Genomic DNA, 25,263 nt, shown 5'->3' with positions numbered 1-25,263 from the left:
GAAGTAAGATTATGAAAAGAAATTAGCAAAAAATATAAAAACAGATAGCAAGAGTTTCTATAGTTATATAAAAAGAAAAAGGGTGGCTAAGGCAAACATAGGTCCCTTAGAGGATGAGACCGGGAAATTAATGGTGGGAAACATGGAGATGGCAAAAATGCTGAACAAATATTTTGTTTCAGTCTTTACAGTAGAGGACACTAAGAATATCCCAACACTGGACAAACAGGGGACTCTCGGGGGGGAGGAGATAAATACGATTAAAATCACTCAGGAGATGGTACTCAGTAAAATAATGGGACTCAAGGCGGATAAATCCCCTGGACCTGATGGCTTCCATCCTACGGTCTTGAGGGAAGTGGCAGTAGGGATTGTGGATGCTTTGGTGATAGTTTTCCAAAATTCCCTGGACTCAGGAGAGGTCCCGGCAGATTGGAAAACTGCTAATGTAACACCGTTATTTAAAAAGGGTAGTAGGCAGAAGGCTGGAAATTATAGGCCAGTTGGCTTAACATCTGTGGTGGGTAAAATTTTGGAGTCTATTATTAAGGAGACAGTAACGGAACATTTAGATAAGCATAATTTAATAGGACAAAGTCAGCATGGCTTTATGAAGGGGAAGTCATGTCTGACAAATTTGCTTGAGTTCTTCGAGGATATAACGTATAGGGTGGATAAAGGAGAACCAGTGGACGTAGTATATTTAGACTTCCAGAAGGCATTCGACAAGGTGCCACATAAAAGATTATTACTTAAGATAAAAAATCACGGGATTGGGGGTAATATTCTGGCATGGGTGGAGGATGGGTTATCGAACAGGAAGCAGAGAGTTGGGATAAATTATATATAACAAGAAAAGCAATAATCCTAATACCGACCCCTGGGGGATCCCACTGCATATATCTCTCCAGTCAGAAAGACATCCGTTCACCACGAATCTCGGCCTCCTATCCTTTAGCCAATTACTTGCCCACGTTTCCACCGACCCTTTAATCCCACGTGCTTCTAGTTTTCGAATAAGTCTGTAATGTGTTCATTTCTAAAATGTGTCCTCAAAATAAATATATCCCCATAATTTTATTGTTAAACAATGAGAATACAGATATTAAATCGAGTGCTAGATCGGGTTCATTCCCATTACCCGGAGGTGACGGGACCCGAGGAGGGGGAATTCCATCTGGGTTTATTTTTTCCGAAAACGGAGACGGAAAATAGCAAAACTCATCCCGTCGAAATCCAACAATTGGACGAAGAACCGACAGCCTTTTCCCATCCCGGGTTTGCAGACCTGTCTGTTGAAGGAAGTCTGATAAGTCCATTAGGGATCAACAGCGAAAGTGAAGAAACGCAGACAGAGATAGATAGATACATGCAAAGAAAAATAGTATAAATCTCCAATTCTGTGATTGAGCAGAATTTGGGTGGCAGCTTAAAGGAAATTCGTCGCATGCCGTGAAATCTTAGACGTGTACATAGGGCTGGATTCTTACATTATTTCTGAAAAAAGTAAACGCTGCCTGATAACTGCAGCTCTTATTTATTTGACCATTTTACAGTGGCGGTGTGAAGTGATTTCGAATCTCAGTGAATTTCAAGACCATGCTTGACCCACTCGTTTGGTCACCCACAGGTAGCACGCGGTTGTAGACTGCGCAGGATAATCACAGGAACTCTGCCAGACTGCATGTTCCAGACTTGTATCCAACGCTGCACGTGCAGCCTGCAGCCGTGTGTGGATTGGCGGTTGAGTGTAGAACCCTCGCCTGCCGACGGGAAACCAAGGGTTTGGTTCCAGGCCAAAGCAGCTTCCTTTACCTTTTGTATCTGTACCCATGAGATCGCCTGAATTGGGATAAATTCATGTGCCGGCTTCAATCTGTACAACTTCTTGAAAGATTATCTTCATTTCGTCGACGTGTCTTTCGTGGACATAACCTCTGCATTCTCTCCTCTGGTGTTCAAACATGCTCGGCTGGAGATAAGTCAAACCTGCCTTCTGCACTTGCTTCAAAGATGTGAGAAGCCAATTGGTGGTTTTTGGCGAAAAATGGGGACGCAAGGGGGCTCGTACCGGGATTTGAACCAGTGAAACTCGCTGAGCGAGAATCAGATCCAAAGTCCAACTGGTAACAGAGCCGTGCAGCCACGATAAAATTTCGCTGCCACGCAGCCGATCCGCCATCCTTTCAGAACACCATGGCCATCCAAACTCGCTTTCTTGTACGATATACGGTGTAGAGTAATATCAGGTTCTAAACTAATTATTTCAGATCAACAATATTAGTCTCTCTTTATCAAATTTGTTTTGAATGTCCGACTTGTATTATCAAGTAACACTTTACAGAATGAATTACTCTGAAACGACATTGTCGTCTGTCTCGGCATCGTCATAGTTTACACTCCACCATAAGTACACTTTACTCAAATTGCTGCTTTCATTCACCATGAGAACGAAGAGCCACGAATGTGGAAACATTAGCTACGAATTTATCAGCTGGGTTGCACCTTTCCTTTTCCTACTTCCTCAGTCTTTTTTTTCTTTACCCTTCTCTGCTATTGTTGCAGGTTAGATCAGCCATCGCCGTTCAAGGAAGCCTGAGAAGTCCATTGTGGACAATACAGAGAGACAAGAGACGGAGACATGGAGAGATAGAGAGATGCATGCAAAGAAAATAAAGAGTATAAATGTCAGGTTTTGCAAACTAGCAGAATTTATGTTACAGATTGGGAGAGATTCCTTCTTGGGTCTTGAAATCTTGCAAGAGAAGATTGGACACAAGTTAAAATCGTAGGCCTCGCTGGAGAATCTCTCATTCTGGGAGAGAGATAAATGCGGTCAATTAACTCCAATTAATCTATTTCAGCAATGAAGGGATCTTTAAACAGTAGCTCTGCGAGCAGAATTCAAACCTGGGCAGGAAAACCTCAATTGAATTTTGAGTCCAACGCTTTAAACACTCGGCCACCGCAGCTGTAAACGGCATGTTCATTCAGATCGGATTCCAAATGGACACATGCTGCTGTTACAAACGCGCGCATTGGTTGTGCAGGGGTCGAATTCTTACCTGTTACGCTGGAGACCTTGGTTCGATTCCCAATACAATGCAGGATCATTCTGCAACAATGAGGAGCTGAGGAGCAAAAGTATACCATTTCGCCCCTCGAGCCTGGTGCGCAATTCAATGAGATCCTGGTTGACATGTAACCTAACTGCTTATTATCGCCATAGCCACATATCCCTTAATGCCTTTGGTCAACAAAAATCTATCAATTTCAGTCTTAAAATTGACAATTGAGCTCGCATCAACTGCCGTTTGTGGAAGAGAGTTCCAAACTTCTGCCTCCCTTTGCTTGCAGAGGTGTTTCCCAACTTCAAGTCTGAAAGTCCTGACCCTCATGTTTAGGCTCTGTCCCGGAGTCCGAGACACGCTAACGGGCGAAAATATTTTTTTTCTGTTTACCCCACCAGTTCCCCTTAATATTTTGAAATGTTCGATCAAATCAGCACTTAATGTACTTATTTCGAGGCAAACCCGAGTTTATGTAATCTCTCCGCGTAATTTACACTTTGGAGTCCAGGTAGCACTCTAGTAAATCGACGCTGCACTCACTTCATAGCCAATATATCCTTCCTAAGGTGCGTTGCCCAGAACTGAAGACAATACTCCAGGTGTGGTCTAAACAGATCTTTGTACAGCTGTATCATAATGCCTATCTCCTTGTATTCTAGTCGTCTAGATATAAAGACCAACATTCCATTAATCTTTTTGATTATTTTTATGCCTGTCCATGACATTTTAATGATCTATATACATGGGCCCCTCAGTCTTTTTGGACCTCCACTGTTTCGAGCTTTTCACCATTTAGAAAGTACACTGATTTATCCTTTTAGGTCGAAAGTAGATGACCTCACACTTGACGAAATTCAGAACCATTTGCCGCAATTTTACCCATTCATTTATTATATTAATGCCTCTCTGTAATTTTATGCTTTCATCTGCACTGCTTACAATGCTGCCCATCTTGGTGTCATCGGCAAACTTGGATATGTGCCTTTCTATCCCGTCATCTAATATCCGCCTGAATTGGGAAAAATCCAAATTCAGTTTCAATCTCCTCATCAGCTTGAGACATTTTAGTTGCTTCATGTGTGTTGCGCCGACGAAACTTCGGCATTCAGTCCACTGGAGCTCAAACATCCTCTGGCCACAATTCAGTTCTCCCAACAACAAAACTGAAAAGATGTGAGAATCCAATTGGTAACTTTTCACTAAAAGAAGCAACACATGAGGGCTCGTCCGGGACTTGAACCCGGGACCTCTCGCATATTACTCAATGAAACGCCCTAAGCGAGAATCATACCCCTAGACCAACGAGCCGCTGTTAGTTTAGTTGTGAAGCCAGTGTAAATGTTCGTTGCGTCTCACAGCCGATCGGCCATCCTTTCAGACCACTTCTGTCCATCCAATCTCGTTTTCTATTCGGGTGCACAGCAATATCAAGTTGTGCTACAACTATTTCCATTCACCAATATTAGTCTCCCTTTACCAAATTGCTTTCGAGTCCACGACTTGAGTTATCAAGTAAGACGTTTCAGAATTAGCTGCTCTTAAACTGCATTGCTTGAGAGGATACTGAGAGTCGTGTCGATTTGTGGCACGCTCTGTTCCCTTTGCATTGCATCCGAAACATAGAATTGAATCATAGAAATGTTACAGCACGGAAAGAGACCATTCGCGCCAACGAGTCCGTGCTCGCTCTCTGCAAGTGCAATCCAGCTAGAACCAATCCTCGAAGCCCTGCATTATTTTTCCTTTCAAGTACTTATCCAGCTCCCCTTTGAAGGCCATGATTGAATCTGCCTCCATCGTACCCTCGGGCAGTCCAGATCCGAACCTCTCGCTGTGTAAAAAAGTTTTTCCTCATGTCACGTTTGGTTATTTTGACAATCACCTTAAATCTATGTCCTCTGGTTCTTGATCCTTCCGCCAATAGGTACAGTTTCTCTCCATCTCCTCTGTCCAGACACTTCGTGATTTTGAATACCTCTATCAAATCTCTACAAAACCGTCTCTGTTTCAAGGAGAACAACCTCAGATTCTCTTGCCTATACACGTAACTAATGTCCCTCATCCATGGAATTATGCTGGTATTTTTTATCTGCACCCCCTCCAAAGCCTTCACATCTTTCCTGAAGTGCCATGTCCAGAACCGGACACAATAATTCAGTTGTGTTCAAACCAGTGTGTTATAAAGTTTCATCATGACAGCTATACATTTGTACTCTATACATCTATTTATAAAGCCCAGGATCCCGTATGCTTTTTAACCGCTTTCTCAATCTGCCCTGCCACATTCAACGATTTGTACACATAAACCCCTCTTTGTTCCTGTACCGCTTTTACATTTGTGCCCTGGTGTTTATATTGCCTCTCCTCGTTCTTCCAACCGAAATGTATGACTTCTCATTTTTCTGCATTAAATTTCATCTGCCACGTCGCCGCCCATGCCACCAGCCTACCTATATCCTTTGAAGACTATCACTATTCTTATCACTGTTTACGACCATTCCAAGGTTTGTTTCACCTGCAAATTTTAAATTGTGCTCTGTGCACTCAAGTCCAAGTCATTAATATTTATCAAGAAAAGCAGTGGTCCCAGCACTGATCCCTGGGGAACGCCACTGTACAACTCTCTCCAGTTCGAAAAACAACCGTTCACCAGTAATCTCTGTTTCCTGCTCTTAGTCAATTCTGCATTCATGTTGTTACTGCCCCCTTTATTCCATGGGCCGCAATCTTGATGATAAGCCTACCATGCGGCACTTTATCAAACGCCTTTTGAAAGTCCACATACACCACATCAACTGAATTGCCCTCATCTATCCTCTCTGTTACCTCATCAAAAAACTCTTACAGGTAAGTTAACCACGATTTGACTTTAACAAATCCGTGCTGGCTTTCCCTCATCATTCCACCCTCGTCCAGGTGACTGTTAATTCTATCCCGGGTTATCGTTTCTAAACGTTTCCCCACCACTGAGGTTAAACTGACTGGCCTATAGTTGCTGGGTTTAATCGTACACCCTTTTTTGGGCAAGGGTGTAACATTTGCAATTCTCCAGTCCTCTGGCACCACCCACATATCTAAGGATGATTGTTGATTATGGCCAGTAACTCCGCAATTTCCACCTTTACTTCCCTCAGCAACCTAGCATGCATCCCATCCGGACCTGGTGGTTTATCCACTTTAAGTACAGCCAGCCGTTCAAGTGCCTCTGCTTTTTCAATTTTTAGACCATCCAGTATCTTAACTATACCTTCTTTTGCTGAGACTCTGGCAGCATCTTCTTGGTAAAAACAGATGCAAAGTACTCATTTGGTACCGAGGCCATCCCCTCTGCCTCCATCAGTAGATCTCCTTTATCGGGCCTAATCGGCCTCTCCCCTCCCCTTACAACCCGTTGAATGTTTACATGCCTGTCGAAAACTTTTGGATTCCCTTTTATGCTGGCCGTCAGTCTATAGTCATATTTCTCTGTGCCTCTCATTTCCTTTTTCACTTCCCCTCTGAACTCCCTAATTTCGGCCTGGTGAAAGAGCGCATAAAAAAAGTTAGCATTTCTTTCAGCCGGAAACAGAAAGTTACTGGTTGATTAATGGCGATTTGAACAAATATTCGTCTTTTTTACAGTGTTTAATCAGTTTTGACAAGTTAATACAGTGAACTAATACAGTAAAGTATTTTGTAAAAGTTGAATTCCTGATCGGGAACGGCCTCAGACAGCGCATTACTGCCCATCCCTGGGATACAAGATAACACCGAAGCTTTGACAACGCATCGCAGGTCCCGCTGCAAAGACACAGCTTGCCAGCTGTTCAGCAATTTGGAGCCTGGACAGGGAGTTAAACGCTGAACCATCATCTCACTACCCACTTTAGTCTGATACTCTACCGACTGAGCTACCCAGGCTCGATCGAACATAAGCTCCCATCGTACGTATTCATGGGAGATCTCTGAATTATCCCTGCAGCCGTCGAGCAAGGGTGAGGTCCGTTTGATAAAATTCTCAGTAACGTGTTGAGGAGAATCCTTGTTCCTGTTGAACATGATGTAAGAAACATGGACAGTGAACTCGTGAGTTTATAATTCTTCTTGTTTGTGCCAAATGTCTTGTCATTCGTTAGCAGCAATTAAAATAACACTTTACCCAGCGGCTCAAAAGCTGAACTTGTCCCACACGGGAGCTGGAAAAGGCATCTCGACCTTTCAGCGTATTAATATCTGTAAGCTGAATAATTTCTCCCGTTACACAGTGACACCAGGCAGAATATTTCCCTTCCAAATTTTCCCCACACGACACTTCCAACCGATGAATATCGGCTTAACGAAAAGAAGAATTGCTTGTTTGGTTCTTTAGATTTAAATATCTCGTAACGGCCCCTTTGCCATGTGAGATGCCGCTAAAAAGCCCCCTCTCCCCCTATGAACAAATAAACTGGCACCTCCTATTGCAAGACGGCAGGCCGGAGGAACCCAAGAGCCCACATGGGGACACGAAGAAGTAGATGCGTTTTGGAACATACCAGTTGTACCTTGAACTCCAGTCAAAATGTTCGGAGTAAAAGGTTTGATTGTTTTCGAAGACGCTCGAACTCACAACCTGGTCATTTCAGGAGCCCATACTGCTGTAAATAAGTAACGCACGCTTAACAATTGTGCAAAACGAGAGCAGCGAACAACCGAAAGCATCAGCGCTCCTGCCAAACAGCTTCATTTTCGGTCTCTCAATTATCACTTCGAGATCTTTCTCAAACAGAAGCCTCCAATCCAGATGCTCTTCGTTAAATAACAATTCCCGAATCAAGAGAGTTTTGATCAATCATGACGAAAGCATGCACAATTTCCTCACCTGTTCCTTTTAATCCCTGGGATGGTGAACATCAGGTCCTGGAGATTTGTCTATCTTTAGCATAATTATTTTCTCCATTGCCGTTATTTTACTTATACGAATCCCCGTGATTTATTAACAGTTTTCCTCGTGTCTCTGGGATGTTATCCTCATCCATTTCTGTGACGACCGATGCAAAGTAAAAATTTAGCAACTGCCATTTCCTGATTTTCAATTACAATATCACCTCCATCTGTTTTTAAGCGGCCCAAGTTACTCTAAGCCTCCTTTCTTTCTCTTAATATACTTGTAAAAACGTTGAGAGTTGTCCTTATTTTCCCTCACAAGTTTTTCTCCTTTTCCCTTTTTGCTCCTCTTATGATTTTTTAGTTTCAGCACCACAATAAACAACACTTCGCTGTAAAGTTCGGCTCAATAGTTCTCCAATGTCAGAGCGAGAATTGTCTGAAGCCCTAATTTATTTAATGTAACAAATACAATCACACATAATCATCCGTGTATCAACGCACTGATGGATACACAAAGATAAACACAGCGAGAAATCCAGTCAGTGTCGGAATGCACAGGGAAACGGACAAGCGAAATGGACAGAGATGAAACGGCCTGAACCCCCAATAGTGAAGTGTCGCTGATAGATATTAGTGCGAGGAGGTGGGGCTACTGTATCATCACTTGGCGCTGTGGCTTAGCTGGTTAAAGCATCTGTCTAGTAAACAGGAGATCCTGGGTTCAACTCCCAGCAGTGCCTTGTACAGCTTATTATTTTACGAAATTTGTGGAATGAAGCGACAAAATAACACTGTGGTGTTTGTCTTTTTTCAGGTTTCAGGAGGAAACGGACAGCAAGATGACTGTTCAAAAACGCCCTTTCATTGTTCAGACAGACCTCTCATAGAATGTGTCTGCCACACGTTAATTTAAGGACACGTTCTTGTTTCTGGGCTCGTTGGGGTGGGGGCATAATTCACGATTTGAGGTTCAAAGTCGGAACTCGTCCAAATTTGGACCTCGACTTGTGATCTTGACCTGCGGTACAAACGTTTGCAAATAGGAAAAATAAGTCCTCAAATCGCTCCACCTGAATCTCCAGGCCCAGATGAAATATATCCCAGGATGTTAACAGAAGCAAGGAAGGAAAAAGCGGAGGCTCTGACCATCATTTTCCAATCCACCCTGGCAAAAGGTGTCGTGCTGGAGGATTTGAGGATTGCTAACGTTGTACCATTGTTTAAAAAGGGAAAAATGGATGGATCGAGTAAATACAGGCCAGTCAGCCTAAACTCGATGGTGGGTAAATTATTGAGCACAATTCTGACGGAAAGTATGAATCGTCATTTAGAAAGGCGCGGATTAATCAAGGACAGTCAGTGTGGATTTGTGAAGGGAAGGTCGTTTGAATTGAATTATTTGAGGAAGTATCAAGGAGGATCGATGAGGGTAGCGCGATTGACGTCGTCTATATGGATTGTAGCGAGGCTTTTGGCAAAGTCCTACATGGCAGATTGGTCAAAAATGTAAAAGCCCATAGGATCCAAGTGACATTGGCAAGTTGAATTCTAAATTGGCTGAGTGGCAGGAACCAAGCGGTTGTGGTCGACGGGTGCTTTTGTGACTGGAAGGCTGTTTCGAGTGGGGTTCCATGCGGCTTCGTACTCGGTCCCTGCTTTTCATGGTACAGATCATTGATTTGGACTTAAATGTAGGGGGCATGATTAAGAAATTTGCAGATTATACAAAAATTGGTCCTGTGGTTGATAGTGAGAAGGAAAGCTGTAGACTGCAGGAAGATATCCAAAGAGCGGACAGGTGGATAGAAAAGAGGCAAATGCAATTCAATCTGAAGAAGTGTGAGGTAATGCATTTAGTCGGGGGTGGGGCAAAAAGGCAAGGGAGTACACAACAAATATTGTAATTAATTTGCCATTTACACGCCCATTCTGCAATTTTACTAATGTCTTCCATTATTTTTCGCATTTTTCCTTTGTATTAACTACAGCTCGCAATTAGGTGTCCTCCCTAAATTTTGAAATTGTACTTCCGATTCCCGTGTCCAAATCATGAATGTAAATTTTGAACAACAGTGGTCCCAGCACCGATAAATTGTGAACAGCAGTGGTTCCAGCACCGATAAATTGTGCACAGTGGTCCCAGCACCGATAAATTGTGAACAGCAGTGGTCCCAGCACCGATAAATTGTGAACATTGGTCCCAGCACCGATAAATTGTGAACAACTGTTTTCCCAGGAATTATGATCTTGAACTGCAGTTGAAACTTTTGCATAAAAGGAAATAACGTCCCCAAATCGTCCCACATGAATCTCAAAGCTTTGGGAAGAAGTTCAATGGAAACAATCAGGAGTTCAAAGGCACCTCAACGACCTGAACTTTCGTTGAATGAATTTTGTTAGCCATTACATTCGACCATGAAATCGCCCTTGACGTTCATCTCACTGAAGCAGAGTGTGGCCGCTTTGTATCTGTGAGCATGTCGGTCGCGTGTTCAGCTTTGATATTGATCGCTTCCAATTTGTAAAATTTCATCAATCGTCAGGGAAAAGAAACCGAGAATCGAATTGTCCCTGTAAGTGATGAAGTGAAGGGATTGGTGATCCAAGCAGATCTGGAAAATGCGTGGTGCAATCGGTCAGGAGTTCCAAATCCACCCTCCAGCCACTCGGCAATCATATTAACTGAGCTATACTCTGGCCCAGTGTCACCGCACTGAAATCGAGTATTTGTGCGGCGTGTTTTTCTTCACAGTTGCTGGTTTAAGAGTGAAGACCGGCTTGTTGGATTTTCACTCCTGCAAGTTTCAAAAATTCATTTTTCACTGACTGCAGACAGTTGTTATAATGGTCGCTACAAACTCAAAGTTTAGCCCAGTGAATTATTGGTTTAGCAGGTGATCTCTTCACCTGTTCTCGGCGGTGTTATCCGTTAGCATGAAAGTTTGATGGTTCGAGCCCTTATTTTATTTTTCCTCAGGATTCATCGCCGCAAAGTTCCAGGGTTTCAACGCATGTTTTGGAATCAAGAAAATGTACCGGAATCATTGCCAGCTGAGCAGGGCTGATATTCCACCATTTACCCTGCGGTCGGAAATCAGGCACATGAATCATATAAAGGAATGGAACATTGGCTTCACGGTAATTACAATTCTCCTTGACAGACAACCCCCCGAAAGGCCCGAAGGGAGGCCGCATTCGCAGAAGGAGAGCTGGTTCGCTGTGACATGGAGATTTCTGTAGTGAGTGAGACCAGACTGTTCCTATTTTCAGAGAATAAATTTCACACCCTTTATTTTGGAAAAGCAAAACGGTGGGGATTTTTGTCACAGCCCGATGCCTTTCGTGTTGTATCAGATGTTCCTCGTTGCGTTACTTTCATCTTGATCGGAGAACCAGTTCGGGCGTTCCTGTGATAAAGAGCGACAAATGCCAGTTAATGTTAAATTTAACAACGACTCCACTGCGTTTTTAATCCCACTCTTAAGATGCAGTCTATAAAATGAAAAAAATTCATCACATTCAAAGCATAAAAATCTTATTAAAGTTTTGACTGTCTCTCGTTAACCACGTCAACATCGCCATCAGTCTGAAATAGAATCATAGAATCATAGAATCATAGAAGTTACAACATGGAAACAGGCCCTTCGGCCCAACATGTCCATGTCGCCCAGTTTATACCACTAAGCTAGTCCCAATTGCCTGCACTTGGCCCATATCCCTCTATACCCATCTTACCCATGTAACTGTCCAAATGCTTTTTAAAAGACAGAATTGTACCCGCCTCTACTACTGCCTCTGGCAGCTCGTTCCAGATACTCAACACCCTTTGAGTGAAAAAATTGCCCCTCTGGACCCTTTTGTATCTCTCCCCTCTCACCTTAAATCTATGCCCCCTCGTTATAGACTCCCCAACCTTTGGGAAAAGATTTTGACTATCGACCTTATCTATGCCCCTCATTATTTTATAGACTTCGATAAGATCACCCCTTAACCTCCTACTCTCCAGGGAAAAAAGTCCCAGTCTGTCTAACCTCTCCCTGTAAGTCAAACCATCAAGTCCCGGCAGCATCCTAGTAAATCCTTTCTGCACTCTTTCTAGTTTAATAATATCCTTTCTATAATAGGGTGACCAGAACTGTACACAGTACTCCAAGTGTGGCCTCACCAATGCCCTGTACAACTTCAACAAGACATCCCAACTCCTGCATTCAATGTTCTGACCAATGAAACCAAGCATGCCGAATGCCTTCTTCACCAATCTATCCACCTGTGACTCCACTTTCAAGGAGCTATGAATCTGTACTCCTAGATCTCTTTGTTCTATAACTCTCCCCAACGCCCTACCATTAACGGAGTAGGTCCTGGCCCGATTCGATCTACCAAAATGCATCACCTCACATTTATCGAAATTAAACTCCATCTGCCATTCATCGGCCCACTGGCCCAATTTATCAAGATCCCGTTGCAATCCCAGATAACCTTCTTCACTGTCCACAATGCCACCAATCTTGGTGTCATCTGCAAACTTACTAACCATGCCTCCTAAATTCTCATCCAAATCATTCATATAAATAACAAATAACAGCGGACCCAGCACCGATCCCTGAGGCACACCGCTGGACACAGGCATCCAGTTTGAAAAACAACCCTCTACAACCACCCTCTGTCTTCTGTCGTCAAGCCAATTTTGTATCCAATTGGCTACCTCACCTTGGATCCCGTGAGATTTAATCTTATGTAACAACCTACCATGCGGTACCTTGTCAAAGGCTTTGCTGAAGTCCATGTAGACCACGTCTACTGCACAGCCCTCATCTATCTTCTTGGTTACCCCTTCAAAAAACTCAATCAAATTCGTGAGACATGATTTTCCTCTCACAAAACCATGCTGACTGTTCCTAATTAGTCCTTGCCTCTCCAAATGCCTGTAGATCCTGTCCCTCAGAATACCCTCTAACAACTTACCCACTACAGATATCAGGCTCACTGGTCTGTAGTTCCCAGGCTTTTCCCTGCCGCCCTTCTTAAACAAAGGCACAACATTTCCTACCCTCCAATCTTCAGGCACCTCACCTGTAGCGGTGGATGATTCAAATATCTCTGCTCGGGGACCCGCAATTTCCTCCCTAACCTCCCATAACGTCCTGGGATACATTTCATCAGGTCCCGTAGATTTATCTACCTTGATGCGCGTTAAGACTTCCAGCACCTCCCTCTCTGTAATATGTACACTCCTCAAGACATCACTATTTATTTCCCCAAGTTCCCTAACATCCATGCCTTTCTCATCCGTAAATACCGATGTGAAATATTCATTCAGGATCTCACCCATTTCTTGTGGTTCCGCACATAGATGACCTTGTTGATCCTTAAGAGGCCCTACTCTCTCCCTAGTTACCCTTTTGCCCTTTATTTATTTGTAGAAGCTCTTTGGATTCACCTTTGCCTGATCTGCCAAAGCAATCTCATATCCCCTTTTTGCCCTCCTGATTTCTCTCTTAACTCTACTCCGGCAATCTCTATACTCTTCAAGGGATCCACTTGATCCCAGCTGCCTATGCATGTCATATGCCTCCTTCTTCTTTTTGACCAGTGCCTCAATCTCCCGAGTCATCCAAGGTTCCCTACTTCTACCAGCCTTGCCCTTCACTTTATAAGGAATGTGCTTACCCTGAACCCTGGTTAACACACTTTTGAAAGCCTCCCACTTACCAGACGTCCCTTTGCCTGCCAACAGACTCTCCCAATCAACTTCTGAAAGTTCCTGTCTAATACCATCAAAATTGGCCTTTCCCCAATTTATAATTTTAACTTTTGGGCCAGACCTATCATTCTCCATAGCTATCTTAAAACTAATGGAATTTGATCACTGGTCCCAAAGTGATCCCTCACTAACACTTCTGTCACCTGCCCTTCCTTATTTCCCAAGAGGAGGTCAAGTTTTGCCCCCTCTCTAGTCGGGCCATACACATACTGAATGAGAAATTCCTCCTGAATACACTCAACAAATTTCTCTCCATCGAAGCCCCTAATGCTATGGCTGTCCCAGTCAATGTTGGGAAAGTTAAACTCCCCTGCTATTACCACCCTATTTTTCTTGCAGCTGTCTGTAATCTCCTTACATATTTGCTCCTCAATTTCCCGTTGACTATTTGGGGGTCTGTAGTACAATCCTATCAAAGTAATCTCTCCCTTCTTATTTTTCAGTTCTACCCATATAGACTCAGTGGGCGAACCTTCGGATATATCCCCTCTCACTACTGCCGTGATGTTCTCCCTAATCAAGAACGCAACTCCCCCTCCTCTCTTACCTCCTGCTCTGTCTTTCCTATAGCATCTGTACCCTGGAACATTGAGCTGCCAGTCCTGCCCCTCCCTTAGCCATGTTTCAGTAATAGCTATAACATCCCAGTCCCATGTACCCATCCATGCCCTGAGTTCATCTGCCATGCCCATCAGACTTCTTGCATTGAAATAAATCCAGTTTAATCTAGACTTCCCTTGGTCTTTGCCCTGCTTTCTCAGACCATCTGTCCGGTCATGTTCTGTACACTCTCCCTGACTGCCTTTTGTTTCTGTCACCATTTTATTTCCCACTGACTTCCTGCATCGGTTCCCACCCCCCTGCCACATTAGTTTAAACGCTCCCCAACAGCACGAGCAAACACTCCCCCTCGGACATTGGTTCCAGTCCTGCCCAGATGCAGACCGTCCAATTTGTACTGGTCCCACCTCCCCCAGAACCGGTTCCAATGGCCCAGGAATTTGAATCCCTCCATCTTGCACCATCTCTCAAGCCACGTATTCATCTTAGCTATCCTGTCATTCCTACTCTGATTTGCCCGTGGCACTGGTAGCAATCCTGAGATTACTACCTTTGAGGTCCTACTCTTTAGTTTAACTCCTAACTCCCTAAATTCAGCTTGTAGGACCTCATCCTGTTTTTTACCTATATCGTTGGTGCCTATATGCACCACGACAACTGGCTGTTCACCCTCCCCCTCCAGAATGTCCTGCAGCCGCTCCGAGACATCCTTGACCCTTGCACCAGGGAGGCAACATACCATCCTGGAGTCTCGGTTGCGTCCGCAGAAACGCCTGTCTATTCCCCTTACAATCGAGTCCCCTATCACTATAGCTCTGCCACTCTTTTTCCTGCCCTGCTGTGCAGCAGAGCCAGCCACGGTGCCATGAACCTGGCCACTGCCACCTTCCCCTGGTGAGCCATCTCCCCCAACAGTATCCAAAACGGTATACCTGTTTTGGAGGGAGATGACCGCAGGGGACCCCTGCACTGCCTTCCTACTCTTCCTCTGTCTGTTGGTCACCCATTCACTATCTCCCTCAGTAATTTTTATCTGCGGTGTGACCAACTCACTGAACGTGCTATCCACGACTTTCTCAGCATCGCGGATGCTCCAAAGTGAGTCCATCCGCAGCTCCACAGCCGTCAAGCGGTCAAACAATAGATGCAGCTGGACACACTTCCCGCAGGTGAAGGAATCAGGGATACAGGAAGGAGCCCTGAATTCCCACATCTCACAAGAGGAACATGACACGGCTCTGGGATCTCCTGCCATGACTTAACCCTGAAGTTAGCTGAACAACAACTGCAATGTCAAGAGAAAAAAAAAGGAAAGAAAAACTACTTACCACTCCCTTTAAGGAGTTTACTCCTTTAAATTGTTCTCAATTTAGAGAATGTTAACTACACTAGGGACCTTGATTCACTAAAAAATAAACGCTACTTCCTATAAGACCAGCAGACCTTCCCTTTCCTTTTACTTCAGTTCCTGTCGATAAGTAGAAGTACTCACCTGAACCTACTCACCAATCAGGTGCCTCCCCTGTGTCGCGTCCCGATCTGATTCCTGATATCACTTCGAACTCGGTCGCCGCTCCGCTCGGCTCCTCTCAGCTGTTCTCAGCGCTCTGAAATCCCGCCTTTTATCGGACGCTCCCTCAAATTAAATGAATCCCACCAATTTCACTTCAATTAAAAAGGTATACTCAAGGGCCCTTGCTGAACAGCAGTCCCCCACTACACAACAGAGACCAGAGAATCCACAAACTCTAACCTTAGACAAATTCAGCAGGAAAATACTCACCAGCCAATCACTTACCTCTTCCTTGGTGACGTCCCACTTGGATTACTTTTTGCTTCTTATTTATCTTCGGTCCAGGAGTTATGTCCCTGTGATGTCGCACAGTAGTTGTCTCTTGTTGCAGGTCTGCTGCTGCTTTTTTTCCACAATCTCAGTCTTCTACTCTCAGGTCCACTACCGCTCTGCAGGAAAAGCAAGGCAAAGCAGCACCTCCTTCCCCCACTTCACCAAACTCCCACACTTACCGAACTCTCAGCACACTGTGTTGTCCTCACACCGTGCTGTCCGCACTGACAGGCCCCTGTATTTCTACAGTTGAGACTCAGATGAGTCAGGACTGCCCCACCTTCAGGGACCAATTGAATCTAGCTCACCAATTAACTTGCTACAGCAGCTCTCTGCTGAAGCCTGACAGAAACTTAGAAATTGAAACTTTTAAATTGACCTTAAACAGTTGAAGCAATATGCACTAGATTTAAAGAGATTAACCCTTCAACTCCCACACTTACCGAACTCTCAGCACACTGTGTTGTCCTCACACCGTGCTGTCCGCACTGACAGGCCCCTGTATTTCTACAGTTGAGACTCAGATGAGTCAGGCCTGCCCCACCTTCAGGGACCAATTGAATCTAGCTAACCAATTAACTTGCTACAGCAGCTCTCTGCTGAAGCCTGACAGAAACTTAGAAATTTAAACTTTTAAATTGACCTTAAACAGTTGAAGCAATATGCACTAGATTTAAAGAGATTAACCCTTCATCTCCCACACTTACCGAACTCTCAGCACACTGTGTTATCGATTGATTCATGGTGATTAAAACAGGGATTCAACTACGAACAGGATTCAATTAGCTTCATGTAATTAATTTAATAAGTTCATAACTCTTTTCAAAGTTAATTCCCTGACTGGGAATCGAACCTCGCGGCGGTGAGAGTACCGAATTCTCACCACCAGGCCATTGGGGAGTTCCCAAGATTGCGCACGAGACAAAGTTGAACTGACGACATTATTTTTTCTTTCGCTCTTTCATAATTCATTCAGCTCTGTGTTTATTCTCAGGCCTCTTATCTCTCCTTCTTTTCAGCTTCTAACTGCGGATATTCCTGTGGCTAAATATGAATAATATAGAACATCTCACAGCCCCGGTATATTTGCTGTTTCTCTGTGCAGTTATGTGCAAAATCAAACTTTACTCAAATACCGACAGTGCGTCTCTCTCACTCCCCACAGAAGCAGCAGGAGATGCCACTTTAAACTGTCAGTTGCTTCAAATGATTCACGATGGACCTGCGTGACCTTGCAGCTTTCCAAGGAGCTGCATTCGGTGCGTGAATTTTGGAAACGGAAACATGTCCATCAGCAGCTTGTGGTCGTATTTTACCTCACTTTCCATTTCATGCACATGCCTACTTGCACTTGGTGATGTCATTGCCTGAACATCACCTCTGTCGCGATATTATTTCGAACAGAAAATGCCATTTTGTGCGAGCAGTTTGTCTGGCCCGAAAATGACCTGAATAACAAAGGGCCAAGTCGGAAAGGCTGCGTTGCTCTGCTTGTTCGCAGCAAAGAATTTTCATCGTTTCCTTGGTGTTTAGTGTTTAGGATTCGGCGCTTTCATCACCACGGCAAAGGTTCGATTGTCGGTCTCAACATCCGCATATTATACACTCTACCATAAGTGTTCTGTACTCAAAATTGCTGATTTTTTCATTGTGAGGGGAAGAAACATAAATGTGTGGACATTAATTACGAATTCATTAGCTGGGTTGCACCTTTTCTTTTCCTACCGTCTCAGTCTTTCCATCTTTACCCTTCTCTGCTGGTGTTGCAGGTTCCATCATTCTTCGCTGTTCACGATGCCTGAGAAGTCCATCAGGAGAAAACAGGCAAAGTCAAGAGACAGAGACAGGGAGAGATTAAAACATAGAAATGAATTGTATAAATTTCAAGTTCTGCGAACGAGCAGAATTTAGAATGGAGCTTGGGAGAGATTCCTTCACGTGTCTTGCAATTTTGCAAGAGATCATTGGGCTCCGAGTTAAAAGCGTCGTTGGCGATGGAGCACCTCTCTGAGGGAGCGAACAAGGTCCGTTCGTTCAAGTTCAGATTAATTTGAACAGTGAACAAACTTTAAAAAGTAGCGCTGTGAACAGGATTCGAACCTGTGCAGGGAAACCCCATTGGATTTCAAGTCCAACGCCTTAACCACTCGGCCATCGCAGCGGCAAACATCGATGATGCACAGCTATAAATCAGAATGCGTAGGGTTGTGACACGAGATCTGTGACACTTTGTTCTCTCAGACAGGTTTCCAACTGGAAACTTACAGCTTGTTAATGTGCTGACTTTGCTGTCTCGGTGATAGAATTCTCATTTATCACGTGAGAAACCGGGGTTCGATTTCCGGTTCGTTGAGGATTATTTTCATTCTCCATTCATACGATCGCGTGAATTGTGCGACATTCGCCCTCAGCTTCAATCTGCGCACCATTTGAGACATTTTCCATTCTCCACGTGTGTTGCGTCGAAGCTGGGTAGGCAATTCACATTGAAAGTCCTACTTCTAAATCATTGGGTCATCGCAGCTGCAAGCGACAAATCCGACACGGCTGCAGAAGAGAATGAAGGAGGTTATGACAGGAGAACTCTGAGACTGTATGTTCTTTTAGACTGGTTTCGAACTGAGCGCATGCCGCCGGCTGCTGTGCGGACTTTGTTATTTCAGTAATAAAATTCTTGATTTCTGCTCGGGAGGCCCAGGTTCGATCACCGCCCAATAGAGGAGCATTTTTCATTCTCCATTCATGAGTTCACGTGAATTGGGATCCGTTGACATTCAGCTTCAATCTGAACACCATCTTGTGACATTTTCGTTTCTCCATGTGTGTTGTCGTCGACAGAACCTCTGCATTCTGTCCTCCATGCACTGGAATTAAGACAATCCTGCCGACTGCACTGCTGACAAGACGTGAGAAGCCAATTAGTGATTTTGAACTAAAAATGGTAACACCGCAGGGCTCGTCCGGGATCTCTCACATAACAATCAGCAAATCCCCAAAGCGAGATATCATACCCGAAGACCAACGAGCCACTGATAACAGAGGGGTGAAATCAATGCAGAATTCTGTGCCACCCACAGCCGATCGGCCACCATTCTCTGCATCCTCTCACTTTTTCTATTCCGATGTACGGCAATGTGAAGACGTACATTAACTATTTCATATCAACAATATTAGCCTCTCTTTACCACATTCGTTTTGAATGTGCGAGTTGTAATATCAAGTGAGACTTTGCAGAATTAATTGCTCTAAAGCTACATTGTTGTCTGTCTCGGCATCCGCAGATTATCCACTCTCCCACAAGAATAACAGTGACCACACTTCAAAAATACTTCGTTGGCTGTGAAGCGCTTTGGGACGTCTTGAGGTCGTGAAAAGCGCTTTATAAATACAAGACTTTGTTTTTATACTGGGCTAAAAGTACTGATGTTTTCACTATGAGTACGAAGAGACATCAATATGTGGACATTGACTACGAATTCATCATCTGGGTTGGTCCTTTACTTTTCCGACCGTCTCAGTCTTTCGATCTTTACCGTTCTCTGCTGGTGTCGCAGGTTCGATGAGCTTTGGCCGTTCAACGAAGCCTGAGAAGTCCATCAGGGGAAAACAGAGAGGGACAGAGACAGGGAGAGATAGAGAGATCTAAGGAAAGAAAAAAAGCTTGATTATCAAGTTAGCAGAATTTGAAATGAAGCTTGAGAGAGATGGAATCATACATTCATAGAATCGTTACTGCACAGAAGGAGGCCATTCGGCCCATTGAGCCTTCCCCGGCTCTCTTTAAGAGCAATCCAATTCGTCCCATTCCCCGTTCTTTCCCTGTAGACCCGCAAATATTTTTCCTTCAAATACTTATCCAATTCCTTTTAGAGAGTCACGATTCAATCTGCTTCCACCACCCTTTCAGGCGATGCATTCCAGATTATAACTACTCGCTGATTTAAAACGTTTTTCCTTATATCGCCTTTGGTTCTTTTGTCAACCACCGTAAATCTGTGCCCTCTCGTTCTCGACCATTCCGCCAACGGGAGCAGTTTCTCTTTATTTACTTTATCTAAACCCGTCATGATTTTGAACACTTCTATCAAATCTCCTCTCAAACTTCCTGCCCTAAGGAGAACAACCCCAGCTTCTCCATTCTATCCACGTAACTGAAGTCCCTCATCCCTGAAACCATTCCAGTAAATCTTTTCTGCGCCACCTCTCAGGCCTTCACATCCTTCCTAAAGTGCGATGCTCAGAATTGGACACAATATTCCAGTTGTGGAATATTGTGAAGTTTCCTTCAAGCACCTTGAAGTTTTGCAAGAGACCACTGGGCTCCCAATTAAAAGGTCTGCCGCGGTGGAGTATCTCTCTGAGAGAAGGAAATGCGGCCCGTTATCTCCAGTTCATATTTATTTGAGCATTGAACAAAACTGTAAACAATAGCGCCGTGAGCAGGATTCCAATGATTCACCGAAAGACCCTGTCGAGTTTTAGATGTAACGGCTTAACCACTCGGCCATCACAAGCACCGAGTGCTAGTAATGCAGGGCTGTAAATCAGAATGTGCAAGGTACTCAGAGGAGATTTGTGAAATTATATGTTGTTTCAAACAGGTTTCCCACTGGACACAGAGAGCCCGATGCCATGTAAACGTTGCTGTTTCACTGGTAGAATTTGCACTTACCACGCGAGGGAACAGGGTTCGTATTCCCGACCAATTAAGGAGCATTTTTATTCTGCACTTCTGAGATCGCCTGAATTGGGTTAAATTCACCTTCAGTTTCAATCTGCACACCGCCGTGAGACATTTTACACTCTCCGTGTGTGTTGCGTCGACAAACCGGCTGCATTCCGGCCTCTGGACCTCAAACATGCTCGAGGATTAAATCAATCCTGCTTTCTGCAACGCTGAAAAGATGTGAGAAAGAAATGAGTGAATCTTCACTGGAAATAGTGAAACAGGAGGGTTCTGGGATTTGAACTGGGGACCTCTCGCATATCAAACATTGAAACGCCCAAAATGAAAACCATAATCCGAGAACAAGGAGCCGTCAGTAACACAACCGGACAACCAGTTAAAATATCCCTGCGACCCACAACCGATCGCCCATTCATTCAGACCGCTTCTGTCCATCGAATCATAGAATGGTAACAGCACAGAAGGAGGCTGTTCGGCTCATCGAGCCCGTGGCGGCTTTATATAAGAGCAATCCAATTAGTCCCATTCCCCGGCCCTTTCCCGGTCCTCTGTATTTTTCCCCTTCAAATTCCTTTTTTGAGTCACGATTGAATCTGCTTCCACCACCCTTTCAAGCAGCGCATTCCAGAGCAGAACTACTCGCTGTGTAATTAAGTTTTTCCTCATATCACCTTTTGTTCTTTTGCAATCACCTCAAATCTGTGTCCTCTGGTTCCCGACCATTCCGCCAATTAAAACAGCTTCTCTTTGTTTACTTTATCTAAACTCTTCATGACTTTGAACACTTCTATCAAATCTCCTCTGAACCTTCTCTGCTCCAAGGCGAACAACCCCAGCACGAGGCAAATGCGGTCAATTAGCTTCAATTAATTTAATTTATTTCATCATTAAACGGACCTTTAAAGAAGTGTGAGCTGGTGGTTTAAATCGCTGGTTTCAATGTTTGGAGCGTTTCTCGATTCGAATTTTCCACTGACAGAATTTCTGCAAATATCCATTTTGACTTATTCACAGAAAACCCGATTGTCGTGCGATGGAGCAGAGCATGTGAAAGAAGCTGAAAGTGAAAGTGCAGATATTATTTTCATCACGGGGACAGGACACGTTTCCACAGGTAAGGAAATCTCACCTTCAGATTCTTTCCAGCAGAGTGTGACAGGTGATCAGAGTGACTGGGCTCTCGCGGCGCAATTGGTCCTTATTTGAGTTACAGGCTCTGGAAATACCGGGGTTTTTAATTCGAATCTCAGCAAGATCAAACAATCCTTTTCCTTGTGAACATTTCGACCCGAGTTGAAGGTACAATTGATGTGTTCCAAAATTCATTTAATTATCTGAATTGCCATGTGGTTCCTCCGGACGACGCGGTTGTAAGCGCAGATGAGATGTTTCGTATTACTTGTTTACAGGAGGGAGGCTGCGGTTTTCGAGACACAAACTATGACTTTGATAATTCAACAAATCGTGGGATTTAACTGGAGCTTTAAACCAGCGCCAGAGGCCGCTCAGCCAGGATACTTTCCATCCTACACTTCAGGAGCTAGTTTTACAGGAACAGAATTACTGCAAGCAAGAATTCTACCCCTGAAGCACCAATGCTGCCACGGCAGCAGGATGCATGTGTCCAGTTAGAAACCTGTCTGAAGGAACATGCAGTCTGACAGAGCCGGAAGTCGACCAGATTGACTTTCGGTCTGAGCAGATGTTGAGTCTCCTTCTTGAGAGAGTTTCGCCAATCCAGCTCAGAGTGGTTTAAGAATCATGAATTCGGGTGTGACTGGAGCCACTTGTGTAAGATGAAGTGTCGGGGGCAGTTTCACATCCTTGACGGACATTAATGATCCTGTTGCGGTTTTGCTGTAAAATTTCACTTCCCAGCTCCCGAACTGAAATCCAACGCCGTTGCAACTCGAATCAACAACCTTTGAATGGCTTATCAAACAAAACAAGGAGAAGTCCAACACACTCGCCATTGCGTCACAGGGTCAGTTGCCAAAAAATCCCGAATAAAAAGAAAGACGTGTTTCTCCATTCCAGGGGCAAAGTGACAATGGATGTTATTCAAAAAACTGTCCCCTCGAATCTGTCTTTATATATTTTTTTGGAAGGCTTCGATTTTAAAAGTTATAAAATGCCGAAATAAATAAAGTATATTATAAGAATCGAATCCGTGATTAAGGCGTTACAACACACTGTAAGCAACTGAGTTAACCGGCCGTACTGACGGTCTATTAGACATTTTAATTAATTTCTGTACATGTACGCTCGTTGGTAGCGCTTTCTGTACTTGGACCCCTAAATCTCTCTGCTCCTCCACAGTTCCTAGTTTCTCACCATTTAGAAAACATTCTGATTTATCTTTCTTAGATTTAAATTGGATGATCTCGCTCACCCCCCATTGAACTATATTTGCCGCAGTTTTGCCCACTCACTGAATTTATCAATTCCCACTTTTCAACTTCCTGCTTCAATCTTCATGACTTGTTGCGTCACCAGAAAGCTGCGTGTTCAAATCACGGGGTAACCGTTACTTTTCGAGCTGATCAGATTCTGGATCGTTCCGGGATGAATATTGTATCTGCTTTTTGTCAATAAATAGAACCTTGCTCGAAAGTCTGCTTCCCTGGTTCTCAAATTTCAGGAAGGCGTCTCATTCCGCCCTGGACTTTTGACCTTGACCTGCGGTTGAAACTTTTGCAAAGAGGGAAAAAAAAGTCCCCAAATCGCTCCACGTGAATCTCAAACGCTTTGGGAAGACGTTCAGTGCAAACAATCAGGAATTTAAAGGCACCTCAATTACCTGCACTTTCTTGGAATGAGTTTTGTTCGCCATTGCATTCGACGGTGAAATCGCTCCCGGCTTTCATCTCACTGAAGTGAAGAGTGTGACCGCGTTACATCTGTCAGAGTGGAAGTGACGAGTTTGGGGTCGGTATGGGTCGTTTACAACTTTTGAAATCTCACCAAGCAGCAGAGAAAAAGAATCTTGGAATCAAATTGTCCCTGTCAGTGATGAATTGAAGTGAATATCGCTCCAAGCAGATCTGGACAACTCGCAGTGCAGCCGCACAGGAGTTCCAAATCCACCTTCTCGCCACTCGGCAATCGCATGAACGGAACTTTACTCTGACCCAGTGTCACCGCGCTGAAATCGAGAATGTCTCGGCCACACTTTTTCTGAACATCATGGTTACTGGTTTAAGAGTGAAAACTGCCGTCCGCTTCACTGTAAGTGCAAGAGACATCTTTGTAAACACCGAGTCGTGTCACAGACCTGCTCGTTGGACCTGCTCATTTCATCTCATCTCATTTTCAGCAAACCTGAATATTACTGGAATAGAGAATGGCGAATCACAGCTCGATAAATCAATCCTCTCGACCATGAGGGGACTGAGTCTTCCAACATACTGGTGTTTAATGGCAAGGTGAGTTTAATGTTCAGGAATAATAGAGCACAGATTTTCACTCGTGCAAACTTCACACACTTTATTTTGGAAAAGTAAACTGATAGTGGAGAGAATTTATTTTGATCGCTGCAACCTGAATTTTTAGTTCGTTGAATCAGGAGTTCAACAGCAAACGTGTGCTGTTTCTGTGGCGCAATCGGTTAGCGCGTTCGGCTGTTAACCGAAAGGTTGGTGGTTCGAGCCCACCCAGGGAAGGTCGGGAAACTTTTATCCTCATGGTCTCGCATTTCCTGGTTTCTGATGTTTGTTTTGGCTGCAAACCAAATGCCCGGTTTCGATGGCCAGCTGAGCACGTCCGATCTTCCACCATTTGACCTGTGATTGGCTTCGCGGAAATCTGAATTCTTCTTGACAGACAAGGTCCGAAGTTTGCAGGAGAGCCGCTTCACTCTGACATGGATATTTCTGCAGTGAGCGACACCAGACTGTTTCCACAATGAATGACAATCCCTTTTATTTTGGAAACGCAAAATTGTATTCACATTCCGATGGGTTTCAGTTGATTTGTGAGAGATCATGAAAGGATCCTGCAGCGCTGCCTTGGATAATAACAACAGTTCTAAGCCGCATTTCAGTCGCGGCAACAAATCCCTGCATCCGAGTATCTGCACCCTTAAATCCGAGTATTTGCACCATTACACCGGAGTATCTGCACCATTACACCGGAGTATCTGCACCATTAAATCCGAGCATCTGCACCCTCACACCGGAGTATTTGCGCCCTCACACCGGAGTATTTGCGCCCTCACACCGGAGTATTTGCGCCCTCACACCGGAGTATTTGCACCCTCACACCGGAGTATTTGCGCCCTCACACCGGAGTATTTGCGCCCTCACACCGGAGTTTCTGCGCCCTCACACCGGAGTATTTGCGCCCTCACACCGGAGTATTTGCGCCCTCACACCGGAGTTTCTGCGCCCTCACACCGGAGTATCTGCGCCCTCACACCGGAGTATCTGCGCCCTCACACCGGAGTATCTGCGCCCTCACACTGGAGTATCTGCGCCCTCACACCGGA

General features: G+C 44.4%; 1 protein-coding gene and 4 non-coding genes across 5 annotated transcripts in view; 3 read left to right on the top strand and 2 right to left on the bottom strand.

Moving 5' to 3' along the window:
• The window catches only part of LOC137336001 (zinc finger protein 551-like), a 49,233-nt gene that overhangs the window by 3,349 nt on the left and 20,621 nt on the right, over positions 1–25,263 (top strand). The window lies entirely within an intron of this gene.
• Positions 4,291–4,379, bottom strand: trnap-agg (transfer RNA proline (anticodon AGG)). The gene is given in 2 exon segments: positions 4,291–4,326; positions 4,344–4,379. It is a non-coding gene; the product is annotated as a tRNA-Pro (tRNA).
• On the top strand, positions 8,586–8,659 carry trnat-agu (transfer RNA threonine (anticodon AGU)). Its single transcript has one exon. It is a non-coding gene; the product is annotated as a tRNA-Thr (tRNA).
• On the bottom strand, positions 18,170–18,251 carry trnas-uga (transfer RNA serine (anticodon UGA)). The gene has a single exon. It is a non-coding gene; the product is annotated as a tRNA-Ser (tRNA).
• Positions 24,366–24,439, top strand: trnan-guu (transfer RNA asparagine (anticodon GUU)). Its single transcript has one exon. It is a non-coding gene; the product is annotated as a tRNA-Asn (tRNA).

This window comes from Heptranchias perlo, chromosome 20 (genome assembly GCF_035084215.1).
Source record: "Heptranchias perlo isolate sHepPer1 chromosome 20, sHepPer1.hap1, whole genome shotgun sequence".
Lineage (NCBI taxonomy): Eukaryota > Metazoa > Chordata > Chondrichthyes > Hexanchiformes > Hexanchidae > Heptranchias > Heptranchias perlo.
The sequence above is the reverse complement of the archived record's forward strand: the minus strand, read 5'-3'. Positions and strand labels throughout refer to the sequence as shown.